Below are 8,281 nucleotides of genomic sequence, written 5' to 3'. Positions count from 1 at the left end.
TCATTTTACACATTTTTAGTTTTAGATAGATGTAGAATTCTATAGGATGTAGGGTTTCTTCTTTCATTTTTCTCCTTAGGTTTAGGTTTCAGTTTTATTTTAATTTAGTTTTCTCCTACTTTTATTTGTTCTAGCACTTTAGTTCACCAAATCCTCTTGTTAATTTCTTTATTTTACAATTTTAGTTTATGAGTCCTTTTGTTACTCTCAATTTCCTTTCAATGAAATTTTATGTTTTCATGTCTCTTGATATTTGCCTTAGTTACTATTATTGATTTCTTGTTTATGTTAGTCATAGCCTTTACTACTTCTTACATTTTGTGATGTTTAATTTTATTGCATGCTATGTGTTTGATAAAATGTTTCTTTTAGCTATAGAGTATATTTTTCTATTCTTGGCTTGGGTTGGTAACTTGGGTGACCTTGAGTTGCTAATGTCCAAGCGATTGATGATTGATGTCCATTGACACTAGCTTTCACTAATTCGATTAGTGAGTGGCTAGGACTTTTGGATTGGGATTGATGAAGCTCATTTGACTTTCCTTCAATTGTTAAAGGATGACTAAATGAGATTGATCCCTACAACTATCATATTCTGGTTAGTGACAAGGATAGAGATCCTTAACCATTAACCCTTGTCAAGACCTTTTTTACCATTTGAGTTTTCTTTGCTCTCTCGCTATTTACATTTCTTGTTCCATATTTCAAAACCCCAAAAAGAAGTATATCATAACCAATAATAAACACACTTCCCTGCAATTCCTTGAGAGACGACCCGAGGTTTGAATACTTCGGTTTATTTTTATTGGGGTTTGTACTTGTGACAAACAAATTAAACGTTGATCGGGGATTGATTGTTGGTTTAGAACTATACTTGCAACGTGATTATTTATATGAAATTCTAGACCGACATAAATCCTCTGTCAACATGCTCCACTTGCACCTCTAAATTTCTGATGGAAATTTCTCGATTTTTGAGGTTTGTTCTTGTTTCTTGCATGAAATCTTGGACTTGTTTCATGAAGCAGGCAGTGAATTGAGATAGTTTTTCCACAGCAAGTTCAAGAGATAAAGGTTCTTGAAGGACTTGATATTCAACATTAAAATTTATTTGCTTGTTTGGCACGTTGAAATATCCTTGTCCTTGATTCTACTAATTAAAAATTGAGTAGTTCCTCCATTCAGGAAAAGTGAGTAATTTCGTGGTTTGGATGGATATCTCAATGGATTATACTGCCTTTCTTCCACTTGTTTTGTGAGAAAAGAAAGTTGTTGCATCATACGTTCATTGTTTGCTAGAATTTTTTCCATAACATTTAGCTCCATCCTTCCTTTTACACACGAATAAGAAAAGATCAAACACACCTTGCAGTATACAAGAAATAGAGAAGAAGGATAAAGAAAATAAAAGAAAAGAACATAGAATAGAAGAAAAGAAAGTAAAAATAAAGAAACTGAATGTGAGACAAAAAGAAAATGAGATCTAAGTTAGGATTTAATTGGATCATATGTTGTCAATCTCAACTAATCCCCGACAACGTCGCCAGAAACTTGATGAATGAAAATTGAAGCTCACGGATACTAGTAAGTGCACTGGATCACTCAAGTAATACCATAGTGAGTGAATATCGTTCCCATGAAGATTAAAGGATTGAGCAAGAAAATATCATATTAGATACCTAATTTGATTAAAAGAACCTGAATTGAAGAGGGCAATATTGAGTCTTGTTAGAACTTTAGAGTTTGAACGCTTGAATGCTTATGGACAGAGAACTTGAATATTGATTTGAGAGAAGACAATGATGGTGAGAGTCAGGAGTTTCGGAGATGTTTATGCACTTAAAGAAATCAAACCTTGTTTACTTATCTTGAAGTATGCAATGATCTTTCATGACAAATCTTTAGTAACTGATTTCTAATTCCTTGGTTTCTCAATTTCTCAATAATCAATTAAGCAAAAAAACTTATTTAGATTCAAATAAGATTTAAAAGTAGTCCTTAGGTCGAATTATATGTCACGTATTCAAGTTAGTCATGTCCAGTTAAATCTTAGAAGAAAAACATAATTTTCAAAAGTTGTTCTAATCCAAATTATATGTCACTTATTCAAAATTAGAGTGATTGAAAATCATGTATGTGTCGCACACTAATTGAACCACTATTCCTATCTGAATTCAAAGAGTCATGTGAAAGAGTTTTCAATATTTAATTCAAATATCAAATTTTTCAATTATAATAAAAGAATTCAAAAGGAATTAGCATACCTTCTGATGATACTAATCCAAATGAAGGATGAATAACTCAATCATAAAATATATCAATGCAAGACTTCAAAATAAAATAAACATAGATTAATAATGCATAGAAAACATAAACAGAGCTTCTAACCTTTGACAAAGAATTAGTTACCTATGGAATGAAAGAAAAACAAGAAAAAAACTATGTTGAGGAAGGAAATGGGATTTAGATCCGAAATCATCCTCTTCGATGCCCTCTCTTCTAAACAAAAGTCACTTATTTATATCCTAATTCTAGAATATAAATTCAAACTATCCTATCTCATCTTTCAGAGAAAAAAATAAGATAACTAATTACTGACTTCAAATTCAAATCAAAACAATAATTCAAATCAAATCCTAACAACCAAATCTTTTATGTTTCTAGAAAGAATTAATAACTAATCTTCTAGAGTCTTCAATATTTTAAATATGATTAAGGCTTCTAATGATGTGGATAATTGAGATTGGACCTTAATTTATTTGCATCCTAAGAGTTAGAATTGTCTTTGCATCCTAGAGCCTCTTTGGACTTCTTAATGTTGTCTTAAAGCGATTCTTTAAGCGGACTTTCAATCAATAATCTCAGTCTAGTTAGCCCAAGTTATTGGATGATAAAGCACCCATCGAATTTACTTGTCCAAGTTTTTTTTTGAAACAAACATTACAGGCACATAACTGGGTCCTAATCATTGGTGCCCAGAGCCTTATAACTTTGGATTTCTTTGATCTTTTGAGACTTTTTTTAACTGTTTCAAGAAATTAATTTGAATTCTCATAATACTTGTTCAAATTTCTGTTTTCGAAGATTCTTCTTCTGTTTTCACGAGATTCAAATATTTCAAATTCATCAAATATAATCACCTCTTTCAAGTACCACTACTTCCGTTTGAATTCATTATTCAAAATTTTCATTAAGATATCTACCATATAAAGTGATTACTAGAGGAATAAGTATTCAAAATTTAAGTTTTAAAGAAAAAGAAAAATAGAATATGCAAAGCATGCATGAAAGAGAAAAAAAAAGAAATAAATAAAAAAAATTCTAACCACTAGAATATGAAATTCATCTTACTCTAATCTTACTAGTTACTTGTTCACCATTACTGTCTTCTTTATTCTTCATTATCCAGAGGCTTATGGTGTTACCGACACCAAACTTAAGGGCTTACACTAACTTTAGAATTTAACAAAGTTTAGTGATAAATGGTGCAAGTCATATAAAGAAGCATACGCGCATGAGGAAGAAATGGATAAAATAGATGCAACCATCAGTGGAGCAACAAGCAAAAGAAAACAATTTTTGATGCTAAAGAAAAAAAAAAGGAAAAATAGGGGTAGATATCTTTAAAGAAAACATAAAAAAATAGAAGGAAGGAAAAAGTATAAATTGATTTTTGAATTTTAAAAATTCCTGGATGTCCCCTTTTTTTTGAAGTTTCAAATCAAGAACAGAAAACAAGAATTTAAAAACACGGATTAAAATCATTTTGAAAAAGATGCATGTGATGACTTTTTTATAGAAAATATTTTACTAAGTTGAAATTAAAGAACAGAATTTTTTTTAAAACACAACGTGAACCACAAAAAAAAAGGTGAAAGAAGAATGAAAAGGAACAAGAAGAAGAAGAAAAATGCAAATATGGAATACTTAATTAGAACAGAAAAGATAAAAAATTTTTCTTCATCTTCCAATTAATTAAAAGAAAAGACTTTAAAAGAAAAGAAAAAAAAATACTCACTGATTGAATTTTCTCCCACAATTTGATTACCTCTTTGTAAATAACTTTCTTTGTTAGATTAAGCCGTTTGTGTGTTTTCACCACGGGTTTAGAATCTTCTTTCAGTGAGATTGTGTATACGCACATGGTGGGACTTATTCCCTTGGTGTTGGTTGAGAATGTCTTCTTTGTTGAACAAGTGTCTGCTGGCTTCTTTTCTTTTTCCTCCTTGGATTGTTGTAAGAAATTGATTAAAGCCTTTTTATTGAGCATCTCTTGGCTCAATGGATTAGCCAAATTGTTCTCTACAGCTTCTTCTGATTTGTAGAGATATAGACCCTTTATATGAATTGTCTTACATTCTTCAGTAGGATTTTACCTTTTTGCTAGTTACTTGGCAACATGCTCCACTTGCACTTCTAAATTTCTAATGAAAATTTTTTAATTTTTGAGGTTTGTTCTTATTTCTTACATGAAATTTTAGAATTATTGCATAAAAGAGGTAGTGAATTGAGATAGTCTTTCCACAACAAGTTCAAGAGATGAAAGTTTTTGAAGGACTTAATATTTTAACATTAAAATTTATTTGCTTATTTGGCACGTTGAAATATCCTTGTCCTTGATTCTTCCAATCATAAATTGGGTAATTTCTCCATTCAGGGAAAGATGAGTAACTTTGTGGTTTGGAAGGATATCTCAATGATTATACTGTCTTTGTTCTGCTGGTTCTTTTGTGAGGAAAGAAAATTGTTGTATCATACGTTCATTGTTTGCTAGAATTTTCTCCACAACATTTAGCTTCATCCTTCTTTTTACACACAAACAAGAAAAGATCAAACGTACTTTGAGGTATACGAGAAATAGAGAAGAAGAATAAAGAAAATAAAAGAAAAGAATGTAGAGTAGAAGAAAAGAAAGTAAAAATAAAAAAACTGAATGTGAGATAAAAAGAAAACGAGATCTAAGTTAGGATTTAACCGGACGTATGTTGTCAATCTCAATTAATCTCTAACAACGACGCCAAAAACTTGATAAGTAAAAATTGAACCTCATGGATACCGGCAAGTGCACCGGATCGCTCAAGTAATACCACAGTGAGTGGATATCGTTCCCACGAGGATTAAAGGATTGAGTAAGCAAATATCAGATTAAATACCTAATTAGATTAAAAAAACCTGGATGAAGAGGGTAAGATTGAGTCTTGCTGAGAACTTTAGAGCTTGAATGCTTGAATGTTTATGGACAGAGAACTTGAATGTTGATTTGAGAGAAGACAATGATGGTGATAGTCAAAAACTTCGGAGATGTTTATGCACTTAGAGAAATCAAACCTTGTTTACTTATCTTGAAGTATGCAATGATCTTTCACGACAAATCTTTAGTAACTGATTTCCAATCCATTGGTTCCTCAGTTTCTCAATAATCAATTAGTTGTCAGTTAATTAATTAAAGAGTTTAAGCACAAGAACTGATTTAGATTCAAATAAGATTTAAAAGTTGTCCTTAAGTCAAATTATACGTCATATATTCAAAATAGTCCTGTCTAATTAAATCTTAGAAGAAAAACACAATTTTCAAAAGTTGTTCTAATCCGAATTATATGTCACTTATTCAAAATTAGAGTGATTAAAAATTATGTATGTGTCGCACACTAATTGAACCACTATTCTTAGCCGAATTCAAAGAGTCATGTGAAAGAGTTTTCAAGCTTTAATTCAAATATAAAATTTTTAAATTATAAAAAAAATTAAAAGGGATTAGCATACCTTCCAATGATACTAATCCAAATGAAGAACGAATAACTCAATAATGAAATAGATCAATGCAAGACTTCAAAATAAAATAAATGTAGATTAATAACCCATAGAAAACATAAACACAACTCCTAACCTTTTGATAGAGGATTAGTTACCCATGGAATGAAAAAAAATAAGAAGAAAACTATGCTCAGGAAGGGAATGGGATTTGGATCCAAAAATCATTGTAACACCCTGTTACCCTAAGCCTTACCTCGTACCGTAAAGTAAAGGATAACAAAGTGTCATGACAGTTCTAAGACTCATATATATATATATATATATATATATATATATATATATATATATGTAGAAAAAATAGTAATACTAGAAGCCCGATGAAGGAATAAAAGCTCAAATTGCATAAAGAAGAATTACAAAGCGCGAAGCATTCACACACGAAAACTAAACGTATAGGTACGAATCAGAACAAGACATAATATATGTAAAACCTTGTAGATAGCTCCAGGATACACAAGGTAATAGTTAAAATAAACAAGATATATGTATAAGTATGATATACAAAAAGAGGATTAGTCACAGTCTGCGGAGTTTAGGCCGGCTAGGCAAACTGAATACATCAGAGTTTTGAAATTTAAAACAGCAACAACCTATCTCTCAAAGTTTTTAGGAATAAAGCCTCTAAGGCAACAAAGTTACATAAATACAAAGGATGAGAGAGCGACTATATCAAAATAAAGCAGAATAAAACAAAGATGAAACCATACTCCACTCTGTCACCATCTCGCAACTCACTGAGGTGGGTTATGACCTGCATCTGAAAAACAACAACAACATATGGTATGAGAAGCGGAGGTTCTCGGTATGGTAATAGTGCCCAATATATAAGATGTAAGGTTCCTAGACGCCAAAGGCAATCCTAGAACTTCTCATAGATACAAATATTTAAGCTTAACAAAACGAAATAACTTAAACCATAAACCATAAACAGGGTTATCTAAAACTTAGGGAATTTCTAACTAATACTAACAACCGCTGTATCCCACAGCCTTCACCAACCTAACCTCCATACGATCCCATCGCCACCGCCTCCCGATCCTCCTCCACACCAGTAAAACACATTTAATGCAAACAAGTAAAGCACAACTAGTATTCAGGTATAACAGATAAGCCAATTAGCATTTAGACATATTATTCAAATAGGCATAACTCATGCAATTAAAGCAAACAAGCAGATAGAAGATGTACATGATGAATGCCTACCCTATTTGACTCGTGATATCACTTGTCGGTTCAAAATGCCAACCCGACACATCTCTGGATGTCGCCTTTCTGCCACGACCAGGGTTATAGTGCCCAGCACTTTATCTTGCATCCCGTGAGTTATAGTGCCCGGCACATTCTTTCGAGTTATAGTGCCCGAGTTCACTCTGGCAACAGAAAGGTTATGTGAGCGGGAGACTGCCACAGTCCTCACATCTCAACGTAGGCAGGAGACTGCCTCGGCCCCTATGCCGGCACCGCTACCTCGACAAGTGGGAGACTACCACAGTCCTTGCCCAAGGCGCACAGTGACTTACCAATCATTACAGTTCAGTAATATAGCACAGCTCATAGCATAATTCCTTTTATACTCATTCCAATCTCATCATCGAACATCAATATCTCAAGTTCATCACCAACATCTCAAGTTCATCATCAACCCGGCCCTCCATTAGTTCACAAGATAAACCACCCAACTGACATACCAAGTCTAAGTCACCGTCTTCTAAAACCCGTATATAAGTCCATTAGATATCAAACATAAACCATCTATACTAGTCTTAGGCCTAAATACTAGATAGTACTCTTAAACAGCATTTGAAGGAAGTTTGGAAAGTTAGAGAACCCTTAAAAACGAAAAAAATTATTTTTTCAGCAAAACAGGGTGTATGCTTATGCATGCCAAATGTATGCGTACACATACCTAAAATTTTGCCTATTTCGCGTACGCATACAAGAGTTCGTGTACTGATGAACCACTATTTTATGGCTTATTTTGGATTGAATCGAGCGAATCTTATCAACTTTACTCACACTTATCCATATAATTTGCAGGTTTTTAAGTTTCCTTCCAAATTTTGTGCTATAGCTAAGAACATATTTCCTAGACCTTAAAAACACTAATATTTAATCTTCTCTTATTATCATTCGATGTCGTGATGCGTTTGTTAAGTGATTACAGGGTTTATAGAGCAGGAATGGCATAGAGGATGAAGGAGAAGCATGTTAAAGTGGAAAGAACATAAGAAATTAGAGATTTGAGAAGCTGGAACCGACGCGTGTGCATGGCTGAAGCATATGCGTGATCACGCCATCTTCCAACCGACGCGTACGCGTAACTGATGCGTACGCATGACCAGGAGCTTCGTCCAAGCGACGCGTATGCGTGACGAGCGTCACGTGCTACAATAAAGGGAATACGCTGGGGGCGATTTCCGAGCTGCTTTAAGCCCAGTTTCAAGCCTGAAAATGAAGACAAGAGGCT

The sequence above is a fragment of the Arachis hypogaea genome, chromosome 16, assembly GCF_003086295.3.
Source record: "Arachis hypogaea cultivar Tifrunner chromosome 16, arahy.Tifrunner.gnm2.J5K5, whole genome shotgun sequence".
NCBI lineage: Eukaryota > Viridiplantae > Streptophyta > Magnoliopsida > Fabales > Fabaceae > Arachis > Arachis hypogaea.
This window is presented reverse-complemented; position numbering follows the sequence as displayed.